Source organism: Capra hircus, chromosome 11, assembly GCF_001704415.2.
Source record: "Capra hircus breed San Clemente chromosome 11, ASM170441v1, whole genome shotgun sequence".
NCBI lineage: Eukaryota > Metazoa > Chordata > Mammalia > Artiodactyla > Bovidae > Capra > Capra hircus.
The window spans coordinates 69,167,856-69,187,234 of NC_030818.1; positions in this window are offsets into that span (position 1 = coordinate 69,167,856).

Consider the following 19,379-nt stretch of genomic DNA (forward strand, 5'->3'; position numbering starts at 1 on the left):
CATCAGCTGCCAGTGGTCACAGCAGCTGGGCGACCAGTGCCCCATCTGAGTAGAGCACCAACAATATCCACTCTAGATACAACATAAATACTAAGTAAATGTCAGTTTTTTCGGAGCTTCGCTGGCACTCCAAAGGCTAAAACAGCACTGCCACTGCAGGGAGTGTGGTTTCCAACCCTGGCTGGGCAACTAAGATCCCACAAGCCATGTGGAGAGGCCAAAAAAAAAGAGAGAGAGAATACATCTATGATCAAATATGCCCAGAATATCTGGGAAGGCTCTGCAAGAACCACAGCTGTAGTTGCCTCTGGGAAGAGAAACTGGACGCAGCACATGGACACATCATGATATTTCCTTTCATACGAACAGCATTTTAGCCAGATGTATGTGTTACCATTTTAATTTAAGGAAGGAGAAAGTGAAAAACCCCTTTGAGGTGCCTATGAGCTTAAGAGATGGGCCTAACCTTCTCTGCTGCCCAGAAAAGTCATTTTTCCCCAGAGGTTTCTGAATCCTCCCTGACTCCTGCAACAGAGTATCATAACTGATGGATTTCTCAGCCGTATGAGCCATCGACTTAACAATCAGATTTAATAGGGCACTCTCTGCAGCGCTCAGAGAGGCCCTGTGACAAGCAAGGAATCCCAATTCCTCATTCTGTTGCTCTTTTATTATTATTGGGGTACTCTCTATGCCTGTGTAATGGCTTCCTCCTCTTCAAAATGTGAGAGCAATAAGGTGCAAAACATGTGCTCAATAACAGACCTCAGAAAAGAGCCAAGTGAGCTTCAGCCAATAACACTGGGACGGCTCTTCAGTGGTAATGAGTAGAGGGAACAGGCAGCCCAGAGCTGGCAGAGGCCACAGATACTGAACTGAAGGCTTAGGGCTTCTACCCGCAGTCTCCCTATGGCTGGGACTTAGCATCCTCTGTGTTACCCAGTGATTTTCTGGAATTCAAAAGGTATTTGAAATCCAAGGTTTTTATTTCCTGAGAAGGCAGCCAAGTCTTTGGTAGTTTGGGAGGAACCTTGGTGCTAAAAGGAGTACCTTAGAAGTGACAATTTTGCATTAACACAGACCAGTGGTGGAAATGAATTCTGATTATTCTCTTTTTGCTCCTCTAACTGCTTCCCCTATCCCCACCCCCACATATTATGCCAAGGACTTATCCAGCTTGTATCTCCTGGCTCCCTGTTCTTTTGTCTCTGGCAGAGTTAAGCCAAGGTGAGGCTGGAAGGAGTCTGCAGGGTGGACTGAGAAAGAGAAGAGAGTTGCTCTCTTGACTCCCTCCCTCCCTGTGGGATTAGATGGTGGAGGTGGCTTCATACACTACTTAAGGCCTGGCGTGCTACAGTCCATGGGGTGGCAAAGAGTCAGACATGACTGAGCAACTGAACTGAACTGAAGGCCATGACTGAGCAACTGAACTGAACTGAAGGCCACCTCACTTCTCCTTTGCTTCCACTGTGGCTCAGCTGGTAATGAATCTGCCTGCAATGCGGGAGACCTGGGTTCGATCCCTGGGAATATCCCCTGGAGAAGGGAAAGGCTACCCATTCCAGTATTTTGTCCTAGAGAATTCCATGCAAAGAGTCAGACAGGACTGAGCAACTTTCACTTTCACTTCTCTCCTACAGCTCAGCTTTGAGGCGTTCTGGGCCTCATTCCCTCCTTTTCCCTTGAGCAAGGCCCACTGTGTGGCAGCCTAATTTATTGTATCTAGCCCCAGGATGCTTCATCATTGGCTGATTACACCTTTGTTCAGTTCAGTTCAGTTGCTCAGTCTTGTCCGATTCTTTGCAACCCCATGAATTGCAGCATGCCAGGCATCCCTATCCATTACCAACTCCCAGAGTTCACACAAACTCATGTCCATCGAGTTGGTGATGCCATCCAGTCATCTCATCCTCTGTCATCCCCTTCTCCTCCTGCCCTCCCAGCATCAGGGTCTTTTCCAATGAGTCAACTCTTTGCATGAGGTGGCCAAAGTACTGGAATTTCAGCTTCAACATCAGTCCTTCCAATGAATATCCAGGACTGATCTCTTCAGGATGGACTGGTTGGATCTCCTTGCAGTCCAAGAGACTCTCAAGAGTCTTCTCCAACACCACAGTTCAAAAGCATCAATTCTTCGGGGCTCAGCCTTCTTCACAGTCCAACTCTCACATCCATACATGACCACTGGAAAAACCATAGCCTTGACTAGACAGACCTTGGCAAAGTAATATCTCTGCTTTTGAATATGCTATCTAGGTTGGTCATAACTTTCCTTCCAAGGAGCGTCTTTTAATTTCATGGCTGCAGTCACCATCTGCAGTGATTTTGGAGCCCCAAAAAATAAAGTCTGACACTGTTTCCCCATCTATCTGCCATGAAGTGATGGGACCAGATGCCATGATCTTCGTTTTCTGAATGTTGAGCTTTAAGCCAACTTTCTCACTCTCCTCTTTCACTTTCATCAAGAGGCTTTTTAATTCCTCTTCACTTTCTGCCATAAGGGTGGTGTCATCTGCACATCTGAAGTTATTGATATTTCTCCTGGCAATCTTGATTCCAGTTTGTGCTTCACCCACCCCAGGGTTTCTCATGATGTACTCTGCATAGAAATTAAATAAGCAGGGTGACAATATACAGCCTTGACGTACTCCTTTTCCCATTTGGAACCAGTCTGTTGTTCCATGTCCAGTTCTAACTGTTGCTTCCTAACCTACATACAGGTTTCTCAAGAGGCAGGTCAGGTGGTCTGGTATTCCCATCTCTTTCAGAATTTCCCATAGTTTATTGTGGTCCACACAGTCAAAGGCTTTGGCTTAGTCAATATACACCTTTGTAGTAATGCCTTTAACTCTCTCTAGTCATTCCTTCTGTTTCTTGCTAAAACCCTAACTGATATATTGATGAACTGAAATCTCACTTAGGCTAAAAAAATTAAAATGCAAGAAAGAAAATCTAGCCACTCATCCAACACAGAACTTTCTCCTGATGGGTGGTTTAGTCACTAAGTTGTGTTCAACTCTTGTAACCCCATGAACTGTAGCCCCCCCACTCCCCCCCACCAGTTTCCTCTGTCTACGGAATTTCCCAGGTAAGAATATTGGAATGGGTTGCCATTTCCTTCTCCAGGGGATCTTCCCAACCCAGGAACTGAACCCAGGTCTCTCGCATTGCAGGAGGATTCTATACCAACCAAGCCACCAGGGAAGCTCACCTTTCTATTATTTAAAGCAAACTCTCTATATCTGTAGAGAATGCTTTCAGCCAAAAGTATCATCAAATTCAATTTGCAATGGCTTAAGCCACAAGGACATTTATTGTTACTTAATTTGAACTCTAGAGATAAGCAGTCTCCTAATTGGTTCTGTAACTCAAGGATGATAGCAAGGACCCAGGTTCTTTCCATCTTTCTGCTTTGCCAGTGTAAAGTATGTTGACTTTACATTTTCATGGTTGCTGCCTCATAGCCACAAGATGGTTGCCACAACTCCAGGCATCACAGTCACATCCAGGGGCAGGAAATAGTAAACAGAGGAGAAGGTGTTCTCCTTGTGAGGCTTTATCTTTTTCTCCTGGAAGAAATCTCCTTCCCAGAAATTTCATAACAAATGTCCCCAATTGTCTCACTGGCCAGAACTTAGTCACATGGCCATCTCTACAAAGAGAGTATGCAAGTATCTGGCACCCTAGTCTTTGTATGGGGAGGTGTCAAAAGAAAGGTGGGGTTGGGAATAGAAATTGAGCAACCAGCCAAGGGTCTGTCACATCCTATGCTGCAGGTAAACTTTCAGCCCAGTGTCATTCTCTGAGAAATTACTTATGCTATCTTCCAAAAAGAAATGCCTGTTACCTCTTATCTGTTGTTTTTCTAAATAGTAATAAACTTTAAGACCCAATTCAAGTTCTTTCAACATCTATTTATGACCTTCATTGAATTATACCCCTGATGTCCTCATAATCTGCTTGGGAAGGCCACCCAGAAAACTGTACTTAATATATTTCTTATCTTCTGCGTTCCTGATGCGCTGGCATCTGAGGCCTCATTCCTCGAGATAGCGAACAGCTAGCCTGGGAGTGCTTTCTATGTGGGATTACATGGTGGCTCACTGGGAAAGGATCCCCCTGCAATGCAGGAATTGCAGAAGTTGGGGTTCTGTCCCTGAGTTGGGAAGATCCTTTGAAGGTGGGCATGGCAACCCATTTAAATATTCTTGCCTGGAGAATCCCATGGACAGTGGACCCTGGCGGGCTTCAGTGCATAGGATCACAAGGAATGGGGAACGCACATACTTTTTATATGTAAACCAACCATCCAGGGCTTACTCTGACCTGCCTCAACACACAAACATACACACACACACACCCTTACATCCAACTCTAGGCAATTTTCCCTTCCCTAATCCCCCAAGACCAGGTACCAGACTAGTTGAGACAGCCCAAATTCCCCAGAGCCTGCTGAAATTATTCAAACCAGCCAGTCCTAAACCACTTATCCTATCTCCCCCATTGCTTCCCAAGGAAACCACAATAAGGGCTTTTGCCCACCTTGTCTTCCACCACTCCGACTCCTGACTGAATCAGGTACTTCCCCATGTAGCCGCCCCTCCTCTTGGGAACGGTAACAACCTATTTTCTCAATGGCAATCCCCTGATCTGTTGTCTCACTGGTCCTGAATAATAACAAAACCCACCTTTAAAAACGAAACCCTTCCCCATAACCTACTTCCTTTGGTGGTTTTCTACCTATTTGCCTTCTCTACTCAGGGGCCAACTCTGAATTTATTGCCCCTGGACTCCAACTCGTCAGGTCTTACTCTGCTTCTCCACAGTCAGCTCATATGCCCCCTAGTCTTCCTACCATAGTGCCTACAACAAAGGCCACCTCTGTTAGGATAACTTACATCAAAGACCACACGCTCTCAGAGTTGAGGTAAAAGGAATAAGAGGCAAAGGAGGACTAGAATCTCATCTTTATGGAGCTAAATTATTTAACTTTACTATAAGCCCAGAAAAGAGGTATTGTCCTCACTTTACAGATATGAAACTAAGACTCAGTGTATTCATTTCCATTGCTGCTGAAACAAATTTCCACAAACTCAGTGGCCTCAAATAACACAAATTCATTCTCTTCCTAGAGGCCAGGAGACCAAAATCAATTTTACTGGCCATGCTGTTTCCCTCTGGAGGCTCTGAGGGGAGAATCCATTTCCTTACCTTTTCCAGCTTCTAGTGACTGTCTTAGTTTGTGCCCCTTCCTTCACCTTCATAAACATCATGTCAATCTCTACTTCCAGTATCTCATCACCTTCTTTTCCATAAAAGAAAACCGCTGTCTTCCTCTTTTAAGGACACTTGTGATGACATTTACGGCCCACCCAAATAATCCAGGATAATCTCCTCTCAAAATTCTCAATCTAATGTATTGTTGTTGTTCAGTTGCTAAGTCGTATCCACCTCTTTGTGACCCCATGGGCTGCAGCACTCCAAGCTTCCCTGTCTTTCAATATCTCCTGGAGTTTGCTCAGACTCATGAACATTGAGTCAGTGATGCCACTGTGTCAGTGATACCATCTCATCAACAGTCTCCCTCGTCTCCTCCTACCTTTAATCTTTCCCAGCATCAGGGTCTTTCCCAATGAGTCGGCTCTTCACAACAGGTGGCCAAGTTTTGGAGTTTCAGCTTCAGTATCAGTCCTTCCGATGAATATTCAGTTATTGGGTTGGCCAAAAAATTCCTTTGGGCTTTCCTGTAACATCTTAAATCCTCTTCCCTCCTATCTTAGCTCATGTAATCAAGGTGTTTATTCCTTTCCCAGTGGAATTTCAAAGTCCCTTTGCTATATAAGGTAACATTCTTAGGTTACAAGAATTAGCACTGGGTATTTTTGAGGGTCACCAATCAGCCTAACACACTGGGTAGTGTCAGCATTCCTGAATGCTGCATTCTTCTAGAAGGTCTAAGAGGGGATCTATTTCCTTGCCTCTTCCAGTTTTTAAGTGAAAGTGAAGTCACTCAGTTGTGTCTGACTCTTTGCGACCCCATGGACTGCCCACCAGGCTCCTCCACCCATGGGATTCTCCAGGCAAGAGTACTGGAGTGGGTTGCCATTTCCTTCTCCAGGGGATCTTCCCAACCCAGGGATCGAACCCAGGTCTCCTGCATTGCAGGCAGACGCTTTAACCTCTGAGCCACCAGGGAAGCCCCAGCTTTTAAAGGCCACCTGAATTCCTTGGCTCTGGCTCTTACTTCCAGTTTCACTTTCACACGCAGCCGTGTATCATCTTCAAATATCTCACTGACTCAAACTCTGCGTCCATCATCACATCTCCTTCTTTGACCCTCAGGCCTCCTTCCCTCTTTCCCCTGTGATTATATTAGGCTCAGGAAAATCTCACCTGCAAACTCCCTTTCCCTTTAATGTAATAGATTCACACTTTCAGGGGATTAGGACATGGACATCTTTGGGAGAGGGGATGTTATTTTTGTCTACTCCACTCAGACAGAAAGCAGTCTAGTGGTTGCTGGGAACCAGGGTGGAGGGGAGTAGGAAGAGGAGCCTGCAGAGGAGCAGGAGAAAACTTTTGGGGGTGATCGGTGTGATTATTTTGACTGGATGATGGTTTTATGGATATACCACACATATATCAAAACTTAACAAATAAGACGAGAGTGAAAAGGTTGGCTTAAAGTTCCACATTCAGAAAACGAAGATTATGGCATCTGGTCCCATCACTTCATGGCAAACAGATGGGGAAACAGTGGAAACCGTGTCAGACTTTATTTTGGGGGGCTCCAAAATCACTGCAGATGGTGATTGAAGCCATGAAATTAAAAGACGCTTACTCCTTGGAAGGAAAGTTATGACCAACCTAGACAGCATATTAAAAAGCAGAGACATTACTTTGCCTACAAAGGTCCGTCTAGTCAAGGCTATGGTTTTTCCAGTGGTCATGTATGGATGTGAGAGTTGGACTGTGAAGAAAGCTGATGCTTTTGAACTGTGGTGTTGGAAAAGACTCTTGAGAGTCCCTTGGACTGCAAGGAGATCCAACCAGTCCATCCTAAAGGAGATGAGTCCTGGGTGTTCATTGGAAGGACTGATGCTGAAGCTGAAACTCCAATACTTTGGCTACCTCATGCGAAGAGTTGATTCATTGGAAAAGACCCTGATGTTGGGAGGGGTTGGGGGCAGGAGAAGAAGGGGACGACAGAGGATGAGATGGCTGGATGGCATCACCGACTCGACGGACATGAGTTTGTGTGAACTCTGGGAGTTGGTGATGGACAGGGAGGCCCAATGTGCTGCAGTTCATGGGATCTCAAAGAGTCAGACACGACTGAGCGCCTGAACTGAACTGAACAAATTGCAAACTTTAAATACATGCAGTAAGATGTATATCAATTATACCTCAATAAAGCTGTAAAAAGAAATTAAATGAGAAAAATCCCTAAGGCTCAAGGACTTTGGCAAAATTTACAGAACTAGGCGATAGTGAAACTAAGATATACATCCAGGTCAGTTAACCTGATGCTGAAAATCTATGCCTGTGATAGAGTGCCCTTTCCTTTATCCTCTTACCATATTTGGGATGATAATACTTGCCCCTTAGGGTTGTTGAGTTCATGGTTAGATGCTTCATAAATGGCCAGTTCCTTCCCTTTCTCCTTTTAGTAGAAATTTCTGAGTATCCTGGAATAGATTCTAGTCTGCAGAGCTTGAAAATCACCATATTCTCCATGAGAGAGAAAGGTATCTAAGAAAAATGCCAAATGGAGCTAACAGGCTACTAAATAGGTCTTCCCTCAGCCAGAAACATCTCAGACTCTGCAATGCAAATCAACACACAGGATCTGACGTGTGTGTTATTTGGGTCTCTCAGCTGGTGCAATTGTTTGCCTGGTGATGAGAGATGATGCTCATGAACAAGCAAGAGGAGGCAAGCGTGTGGAAGCCCCCCACTGTTGTAAACAGGGTTATAAATAATGCTTGCTATACCCAAGATCACAAAGCCCTTTTGACTGATGTACCACACTTGATCCAAAGTGGTGAATTAAAACAGAATGATGCTTCCAGTTTTCCCAGAAACCCAAGACTGGTTCCATGGTTTCCTCAAAAGAAGAAAATATGCCTATGTTTCCCTCATTTATGTATTCATGTGTTTAGAAGATAGCATCTTCTATTCCTAGATAAATTGAAAATGTCTTGAAGAAAGGGCTCACATTTCCAATTTCCTCTGGAATTCTTCATTAGTTACTGTATCCCTGATGGGGCTGTCCTAGGCTTCTGATTCAGGTTGTAGGGTTCACCTTGGATTTATTTCCTATTTCTTGACCTTTCTGTCTACTTCTCCCACCCAAGGCCCTGTGCGTTAGATGATCACATTAAGCTTATGTTGGTCACACCAATAAAATTAGGAAAATAGGAATAAATAAATCAAAATATGATGAAAAAGAAGAGGGGGAATAGCAGATGTTGCGATCTTCATTTGTCACCATAAAGCCCTGTCTAGTTCATAGACCTGCAGGCAATCTACCAAAGTGAATTTGGTATATAAAGTGAATTTAAGGTTTATAGTCATGATTTCATGAGTGGTAAATACAGTAGAGAGAGCCCAACACAGTTAAGTTCCACTGCTCCTGATCCACTCCATGATTTGAGGCAAATTAGCTTAACTCCCTATGCCTCAGTTTCCTCATCTGTCAAACAAGAGTAATAAATCATTTCTGATTCATGGAGCTGTTACAAGGCGCAGACACGGGCAATAGATCCTTAGCAGATGGATGTTGCTTTTCTTTTCTTCCTCTCCTGTCCACCTTTATCTAATTTGGATTATGAATTTGCTCCCCCTAAATGCCTCAGGGGAGATGAAAATGTGAACGTCAATCAACCTAGAAAGAAAGTGCTAGTATACCACGACCCATGGCGAACCATTAGTCCTCAAAAGCTCTGAGAGTAGGCAGTTTTGGCCTGCAGCCAGGTTTTGGCACAGAATCATGTCCTGTTTTGCATTGTTCGCTAATTGTTTCAAGTCATTTCCCCTCTCTAGGATTCAGTATCTCAGCTAGTTAAAGCATGATCCTGGCAAGATCCTCTTTATGTTCCGTCTAATTCTTCTCAGTTCTTTCTTCTACCATTTACCTCTGCATGCGTGCTGAGTCGTTTCAGTTATGTCTGACTCTTTGCGACTGTATGGACTAGAGCCTGTCAGGCTCCTCTGTCCATGGGATTCTCCAGGCAGGAATACTGGAATGGATTGCCATGCCCTCCTTGCGGGGATCTTCCAACCCAGGGATTAAACTCGAGTCTCTATGTCTCTTGCATTGGCATGTGGTTCCTTTACCACTTGTTCCACCTGGGAAGCCTGTTCCTTATAACTCTACTTGAATTTAAAAAACAAAACAAAACAGAAACTAGCAATAGTGATGGAGAGCTATGCCAAGCCCTTATGTTTAGAGCAAGTTCTCCTCAGCAGGAAGTTGAGGTGTGTACTGGGGCCTCTGATGTCAGGCCAGAACACCTGCTCTCCTGGATCTGTCTATTACACACTCAACTCAATCTTTACCCCTCAGAGAGTGGCTGATGACAAAAGAGGACTCTCTGAGCTAAGGTGGTTCAAGACCAGGGTTCAGAAGAGTCCTGTTAGAATCCGTCGGTTCACAGGTGTTTGTGGCTGCTGCTTCCTATGAGGTAGCTGAAAGGGTCATGCTTTATCCTCACTCCCAAGAACTGCGGTTCTAAACTTTGCCTACACTTTAGAATCACCAAGGGAGCTTTTAAACCGGCAGAAATGATAATTGTATTGGTTTGGGATGGGGCCTGGGCGCTGAAATTTTTTAAAAGCTCCCCAGGCGATTCTAAGTGCATTCAAGATTGACGAGCATCGATCTAGGTCAGAGGCTGGAATATAATTGTTGGGGCCTGTACCTGAGTTTCTGAACGTACCTGCAATAGCACAAGTGATAGGCCTGAAGTAGCATAGATGAGTGAATCCCCAGTACTTAACAAGGTGCCTCCCACATGGTAGGTATGCAATAAACGTTTGGTGGACAGATAAACACGTGAATGAACAAATAAGTATGAGATAGTATGCAGAAAGAGTATTGGACTGAAGGCCAGAAAACCATGTCCTCAGTTGTAGTATAAGGATGGGGGGTGGGTGGTTGCCGGGTGAACCAATCCTGTGATTAGAGGGTTGGAACTTTCCATCCTACCCCTGACCTCTGGGAAAGGGAGAGGAGCTGGAGATTGATCCCAATCACTACTGGCCTGCCCTGACCCAGCCACTATGTAAATATGAGCAATTATTTTCTCTAAGTCCCAGTTTATTCTCTTGTGATAATAGGGCCTATTTTATTTTATTCACAGCATTATTGTGAAAATAATGTTTGGAAGAGTACCTATTTGTATTGTATAGCTTTAAGACATTTTTAGAAATCACACCTAACAGTCATCCTTGCTGCCTAGTTTTACTATCAAACTTGGAAACATGCAGAAACTGCTTGTGTGGAGGCTTGCTGGAGGGGTCCAAGTGGGAAGGAAGCCCCCACTGCAGTGGTGTTGTTTCTCTCCCCCTGAGTATGGGCCCAGCATGGCTATTCTTCTTGGGGATCTTGAAGCCATGCAGGCTGACCCACATCCCAGCAAGCCGTGAGCAGTCAGACGCTCCCCAGGCCATCCTTGCTTGCCTTTGCTCACAAGTTCCTGATTCTCAACACAGTGTTGGCCCAAAGTGGATCCTCAGTGGATGAATCAGTGAATGTGCCTGGATTTCTGCCTTTGAGTACAGTTTTAATATGTACCTCTGTCTCTTTTGTTTTGTCAACTCTCTGGCCACGTATCTCGTGGCTGTGGACTTGGTTTTCTGAAAGGGGCATGAATCTGCTGGCTCCTCACTTTGGATGTCCCCTAATGGCACATGGGAGACTCATCTGCCCCACCACCCGCAGCTCTTTAGGCCCCCACCAGCCAGGCCAGGCCTTGGCCCTTCACTCAGGGGGATTTGAAATTCAGACAAAACATATGGTGTTTGCCCACGATCTTGCTGTTTTTATTTATGTTTTTAAATAACTTGTTTTTCATATTATTACAAAATAACACATGTTTGTTTGGAAAAACCAGGCAAGCAAAAATTAAGAAAGCACAAATCTTTCATAAATCTCTAAGTCTTAGAGAATCACTGTTTAATGTTCGTAGTTTTGTGTGTGCATGCACACACACAGACGTATTTAGAAAAATGGGGTCATCCTGTACTTAGTGATTTGTGACCTGCTTTGTTCACATAACAATGCCTCGCTGCCTTAAATGGTCATCTTGAATTATTATTAATCCCCACCCCCAAGGACCCACTTCTGTGGTCATCAATTGCTTACAGTTATTTACAAAATGAGCAACATAAGTCCAAACAACCCAAATCAGTTGGCAATGGGGAGAGCATTTCTCACTAACTGATGCAGTGGTAATCTGTGCTTTGACCAGCGGTGTCTGCTCAGAAACAAGCCCTATATCCGTGAAATGTTTGTTCCATCAAGGGCTCCAGGGCTCAGGCTATAAAAGAAACAAAGAGTTTACTGAGCAGCCATAACCTTAAAATTGCTACAGTTTCTATGAAACTGGAAAATTCCATCGCTACAGCCAATGTCAACAGCCCAGGCAAGAAAGGAATGTAGGAATTCAAAGGAAGGGAAGAATTTGATTAAGAGAGACTATGGGTAACTGGCAAAAACTCGATGAAAATGACCAGAAGGTACTGGCTTCCAGCATCAGCGTCCAGAAATTAGATTACAGGCACTAGCCCTCCCCAGAGTGGGTAAGGTAGCAGGCATATAACACGTATTTGTATAAAGAATGAACCCAGGCTAGGATTCAGGTTCTGGCAACCATGCAGTGGGCTAACAGTATCCTGAGAAGCCCCTCCCACTGCCTTGGGTCCTGGTCTCCTCCCCTGATCTCATGGAGCTCTTCTGCCAAGTGCTCACACGTGCACACCTCGGGCACCTCCTATAAAAGCTATGCCTCAGAATAAGAAGCATGATGGCTGGTGGAGGGGAGGGCATGGAGGCTTGCAGGGAGAGTGATAGGGGTCAGATTGAGAGAGAAGACAGGCGGTATCACTCTCAACACACATCAAACAAGAAGAGGTTAAGTTCAGATACCTTCTGGGTTCATCATTCCACCAAGGTTATGGCAGGAACTTCTGAACTGAGCTCCCTTGCTTCCAAATGCCATTCTTCGTGACTCACTTCCTCAAATGCCACCCTGAGTAATTTTTTTACTCTCTCTATTTTCTTGTTTAAAATGTTCTCTTCTTGTGACTTCCCTAGTGGTCCAGTGGCTAAGATTCTGTACTCCCAGTGAAAGGACTCAGGTTCAATGCCTGATCCGGGAACCATGCCGCAGCATGCAGCTGAAAAGAACTCACATCTGCAATGAAGATCAAAGACCCTGCATGCTACAACTAAGACCTGGTGCAAACAAGAAGATGAATATTTAAAAAATGTTTTTTTCTCTTCTGATATTTGTGAAAAGCAAGTACTACCTGAACATTGTTCAAAAATTAAACTGAAACAAAAGGCCCATAATGGAAAACATCATTCACTTGCTTCTACTCCCCACTGATTTCCTACCATCCCTGCACCAGCTCTGGCTACCGGAGGCAGCTAACTTCTACTTCCATATATTTTGGCAGTTCTTCTGGTATTTAGCTCCATGTTTCTAAATAGTTTGCTTATATTGCTATTTCCCGACCCTTCAGTTTTAAGGTTTACAGCAGGACTTGCCTGGTGCTCCAGTGGTTAAGAATCTGCCTGCCAATGCAGGGGACATGGATTCAATCTCTGGTATGGGAAGATTCCACGTGCCGCCAGGCAACTAAGCCTGTGCACCACAGTTACTGAGCCCGTGCCCCCAGAACCCATGCTCTGCAGCAAGAAAAACCACCTCAATGAGAGACCCTCACACTGCAGCTAGAGAAAGCCCATGCACAGGAACAAAGACCCAGCACAGCCAAAATACATAAAGACAAAAAATTAAAGAAAACAAACTTTACGGCTACCTCCTTTATATGTAGGTGACAATTTTTTTTTTAATTTGCAAACATGCTATTGAACTATGATGGACATATAGTAAATTGCACACAAACTGTACAAGTCCATAGATTTTGACAAAGGTCCACTGATGAAACTGATGGGAGAAATTTTCACATACTAAGGTATGGGGAATTCATTCTGGCTTATACATGATTTGGCTTGTGCTTTGTGCTAAGAACAGCCTGTCTTACAGCCTATCAAATATACATAGTACATCTGCTTTAACCATTAAAGAAAAGAATGTATTTAAAAATCAAAATGGAGTAACAGTGATTCAGGCATTCACAATGGAGCCTGGTGGCCCTAGTGGATGTGGTTGTAGACACATTCCTTCATCCCTGAGAACTTGGAATTTCCCAAACTGTATCAAACTCAAAGACATCACTAGCTATTTTCAAGACAACACCTTCTAGTGTTAATAGCTCCAGGTTCAACCTTCTGGTGCCAAAGTCTCCCTCTGTATAATAACTATGCAGCCATTTCGGACCCCAAACAATCCTTACTTAACAAGCACCCTTACTTCTTACCAGCTCCAATCCTAATTCCTGATGAACTACTTATATAACTTTTGTAGTCTGGCAGGACACAATTAAGTGCTTCTTGAATCTGTGTCTCCTGGACTGTAGTCGGTTTGGCTCAAATAAAACTCATTTCTGTTTCTATTATAGATTGTTTATTGATTGTTTGTGTTGACAAAACCATTACCACAATCAAAATCAGTCATCTAACTCTGTCCTTTTTTAAAAAGGTGGCTCTTCTAGGACCGTTGCATTTCTATTGAAATCAGCTTGTCAGTTTCTGCAGACAATTCTGTTGTGATTTTGGTTGGAATTACATTGAATCTGCATATCAATTTGGGAAGAATCAACACCTTGGGAGAGCGTTATATATCTGAGATTTGGAGAATGAGCAAGATTTTGTAAAGTGGAGAATATGGAGGGAAGACATTCCAGAAACAAAGACTTAGAAGTAAATGAAATTGTGTGGAGAGGAGCTCATTGGTACCACTGGAATATAAAACACATCTGGTAATCACAGGAGATGAGATGCAAATTAGCAAACAGATGTTCACCTTCTAGGCTGTAGCTCAAAGAATCCTTCTTTAGACGCAAAGAACAGCCCCAGGAGCCTCCAGAAATTGATCAATGAGATTCCACTGTGCTAATGAAATGTCTAATTCACCCCATCAATAAAAAGGAATTCCTCCACTCTTCAACTTCTGGTGCTACTGCTAAGTTGCTTCAGTTGTGTCCAACTCTGTGCGACCCCAGAGACGGCAGCCCACCAGGCTCCCCCGTCCCTGGGATTCTGCAGGCAAGAACACTTGAGTGGGTTGCCATTTCCTTCTCCAATGCATGCAAGTAAAAAGTGAAAGCGAAGTCGCTCAGTCGTGTCTGACTCCTAGCGACCCCATGGACTGCAGCCTACCAGGCTCCTCTGCCCATGGGATTTTCCAGGCAAGAGTACTGGAGAGGGGTGCCATCGCCTTCTCCGATTCAACCTCTACCATTCCTCAAAGTTTCCAATAGATTTTTACCATGCTCTTAAATATCTACAAACAACCAATAATCACCTGACATTTGAGAAAAGACCCAACATAAAAAAGACTAACTCGATGAACAGAAAAAAAGGAACTCAGAAGAAAAAGAGATAATTTAGGGAATAAGAGGGTGGGGCATATAAAAAGAGATATGAAAAGGTGTTTTGTCTATAAAACAAGAATAGAATGCAATTAAATGACAACCATAACAGGACAAAAAATAGTTCTTTAAAAAGGTAGAACCTCCCTGGTGACTCAGTGGTAAAGAATCTGCCTGCCAGTACAGGAAATGCAAAAGATGTGGGTTCAATCCCTCAGTCAGGGAGATCCCCTGGAGAAGGAAATGGCAACCCACTCCAGAATTCTTGCCTGGGAAATCCCACGGATAGGGGAGCCTGGCAAGCTACAGTCCGTGGGGTCACAAAGAGTCAGACATGCCTCAGGGACTAAACAGCAACAACAGCAACAATAAAACAAGTAGAAAAAATCGTAGTAGAAGGTTGGAAAATAAAGTTCATGAGATCTTCCAGAAAACTGAACAAATAGTTAAGAAGAGAATGAAATGTAAGGGGGAAGAAAATGAACTTCAGCCAGGAGGTCTGGCTGAATGATAATAGCATTCTGAGTTTAACATCTGATACTAAGAATTTCAACAAAAATAAGTTGTCCAGATTTAGCAAATAAAAACACGGGATGCCCAGTTAATTTTGAATATCAGATTATTCAGATACTCTATCCCACCACCAACCAGTTTTATTCATGAGTTTCTGTATTGTGTTCCCATTACCTCTTGTTTGTATCTTCACCAAAGCACGATCACAGGTCTAGCTGTTACAGTTTTCAACTCTTTCTACTGCTCCACCCCCTGAACCAAATGATCCTCCCAAGAAGGGAACTGTTTCATGTCCTGATCTGTGTATCCCTCCACACCCAAAGAGCCCCTTGCACACATTGCATCTAGAAAAACTCTGAAAACACTAGTTGAATGAACTGAACCGGCTGCTGTCTCATCCAGGTCGTCTCCTGCCAAGTCTATACTTGATGGAGCCCGGCCAACCACGAGGAGGGAATGACAGAGAGACTGTAAAGGAAACAGAAGTTGGGGAGAGCACTGCAGACAGCAGGGCCAGAGGGTCAAATGAATAGGATGGAGTGAAGGGCAATGAACGTCAGAAGACAGCAAGGACGGGATTAAGATGCCAAAGAGATGAAGGGTAAGAAGTCAGAAGCTTCCTCCAGGAAGCTTGCCCTGGTCTCCCCACTCAGAGAGGTGTCCCTCCCCACCTGATTCACAGCCTCCTGTGACAATTCTGGTAGAGCGGCAAGCCTCCTGTTCTTTATCCCTTACTTTCTTGTCAAGGAGACTAAGTGCTCCCAAGGGCAGGGGTGGGGGTCTGTTTAGTCTTTTTTATCCTGAGAGGGAACACAGTGCCTTCTCTGTGGATGCTGGGATGCATAGACAAATGGAGAAGGTCTGACTGCTCTTTTGGGAGGAGTTGGGGCTGAGCCACCGAGCTGCTCAGGCTGCTGTTACTTCTCTGCCAGCTGCAATGCCCTCACCTCCTGGCTAATGGGGTTTCCTCCTCTGATGAGGAGGCATTACAAGGTTAACATGGTTTGTGTTTAATCAGTTTGTGTCCTAATCTCCAACCATATGTTATGAAGTCTATGTAGCCACATGAAAAATTCTCATTGTAATGTTAATTGGAATAATGCAGGGTACCAAATTACATGATTGTGCTTAGTTGCTCAGACTGTTGTGTCCGACTGTCTGTGACCCCATTAACTGTAGCACGCCAGGCTCTTCTGCCCATGGGGATTCTCTAGGCAAGAATACTGGAATGGGTAGCCTTTTCCTTCTCCAGGGGATCTTTCCAACCCAGGGATTGAACCCAGGTCTCCCACATTGCAGGTGGATTCTTTACCATCTGAGCCACCAGGGAAACCCAAATTATATGATTAGATTTATGATTATATAATTAGAATTATATGGTTAAATTATATGATTCAGTTCAGTTCAGTCGCTCAGTCGTGTCCGACTCTTTGCGACCCCATGAATCGCAGCATGCCAGGCCTCCCTGTCCATCACCAACTCGAGGAGTTCACTCAGACTCACATCCATCGAGTCAGTGATGCCATCCAGCCATCTCATCCTCTGTCGTCCCCTCTCCTCCTGCCCTCAATCCCTCCCAGCATCAGAGTCTTTTCCAATGAGTCAACTCTTCGCATGAGGTGGCCAAAGTACTGGAGTTTCAGCTTTAGCATCATTCCTTCCAAAGAAATCCCAGGGCTGATCTCCTTCAGAATGGACTGGTTGGATCTCCTTGCAGTCCAAGGGACTCTCAAGAAGTCTTCTCCAACACCACAGTTCAAAAACATCAATTCTTCGGCACTCAGCCTTCTTCACAATCCAACTCTCACATCCATACATGACTACTGGAAAAACCATAGCCTTGACTAGACGGACCTTTGTTGGCAAAGTAACGTCTCTGCTTTTGAATATACTATCTAGGTTGGTCATAACTTTCAAGGAGTAAGCGTCTTTTAATTTCATGGCTGCAGTCACCATCTGCAGTGATTTTGGAGCCCAGAAAAATAAAGTCTGACACTGTTTCCACTGTTTCCCCATCTATTTCCCATGAAGTGATGGGATCGGATGCCATGATCTTCGTTTTCTGAATGTGGAGCTTATTTAAGCCAACTTTTTCACTCTCCACTTTCACTTTCATCAAGAGGCTTTTTAGCTCCTCTTCACTTTCTGCCATAAGGATGGTGTCATCTGCATTTCTGAGGTTATTGATATTTCTCCTGGCAATCTTAATTCCAGCTTGTGTTTCTTCCAGTCCAGCATTTCTCATGATGTACTCTGCATAGAAGTTAAATAAGCAGGGTGACAATATACAGCCTTGACGTACTCCTTTTCCTATTTGGAACCAGTCTGTTGTTCCATGTCCAGTTCTAACTGCTGCTTCCTGACCTGCATACAGATTTCTCAAAAGGCAGGTCAGGTGGTCTGGTATTCCCATCTCTTTCAGAATTTTCCACAGTTTATTGTGATCCACACAGCATAGTCAATAAAGCAGAAATAGATGTTTTTCTGGAACTCTCTTGCTTTTTCCATGATCCAGCAGATGTTGGCAATTTGATCTCTGGTTCCTCTGCCTTTTCTAAAACCAGCTTGAACGTCGGGAAGTTCACGGTTCATGTATTGCTAAAGCCTGGCTTGGATTAGAAGTATGTTTAAAAAAAGAGAGGGGACACTGGAAAGATGCATAGCAGGAAATACTGTAAAACTCTGACCAATTATATTCTGCTAGGACTGTTTATCTCTTTTTTATTCTCTAATAGTTTTGAAATACATTTAGATCATTCAATAGATAGCATTTTCTAAGAATTTATCGTGGGTCAAGAACTGTGGATTATTTAATTTAAGTCTCACAAAACCTTACCAAGTTGGTACTATTATTATTGCCATTTCACAGAGGAGGAAATTGAGAATCAGAGAGGTTATGGGACTTTGCTCCAAATTGCACAGCCAGTAAATAGTGGATCTAGACTCACTTTGTATTACTTTTACAATTTTAAGGCCAGACTCTAAAACTCTCATCTAAACATTCAAAGTTAAGCATAATAGGGCAGAATGTCACCAAATACATCCATCCCTTCATCTAGCTCCAGCTTTCCTTAGATGAGATAACCAGTGGAAGAGAGGTTCAAGAATTAAAGCAAAAAGCAGCTTCAAAAGAATCTATAGATCAGCCCATCTAGGCCTTCATTGCCTGCAAGGCAGATGGCAGCTTGGGACTGGGAGGGGGGCCTGCAATGTGGAGACATAGTTTCTTTCTTTGGCCACTTTTTCTTTCTTTTCTTTCTCTCTCTCTCCTTTCTCTCCCCCTTTCTCCCTCCCTCTTAGTTCCCTCCCTCTTCCCTTTCAGCCTTCTTTCTTTCTTCCTCTTTGCCCACCCCTCTCCTTTTTCTTCTTTTTGGTTCTTTGGACATGACAGACTTAATAATGCTATTTTTCATTCTGGGGAAAAAAGAAAAAAGAACCTCCATCCTTGCTAATGAAGTCTATGGGAACCTCAGAACATCTAACGCTGGGGATCACTTTCTACTCTCATTTTAACTCCATGAATTACCTCCTACACACTATGGTCTCTCCTCCAAGCAAGACAGGGAGACAAGCTGAGTAAAATGACCTCCAGGGAGTCCTGGACACAGAGACTTTGCAAACTGCGAAGGAGTTCTCTATGGAGTAGGTTTGAACATGCCAGCCCATTATTGTTTCTCAACATCCCCATGACACAGGAAGTGCACCTCCCACCCAGCACACAGACACTCAGGAAGGAGAGAAGCATGTTTAGGGGCTGCAAAACTTTACCACCACTTCAATTTGATTCAGAGAAGTGGAGAGTTCCAGTCTGTGACAGAACACCTTCATGGGGACATGAAGATAAAATCTGAACATTGCTTCTGTTGCAATTGATACAATTACTTCACAGATATTATCTGGTACTCAGCTCTCGCCACTCAGGAGATGGCCTCAGATTGAAAAGAGTACATAGGAGGCAGGGTGGAACTCTAGCAGATTTCAAGTGTGAAAAACAAAAGCATTCAAGCATTGTTTCTGAAAATCAAATCAGAAAAGTAAATGAAAACAAGCTATGGAATTTCTCCATTATCTGAACTGATATGTAAATAACCAATCAGTTCTCTCTTGATTCATCAGACTTGGAACCATACAAAAACAAAAGC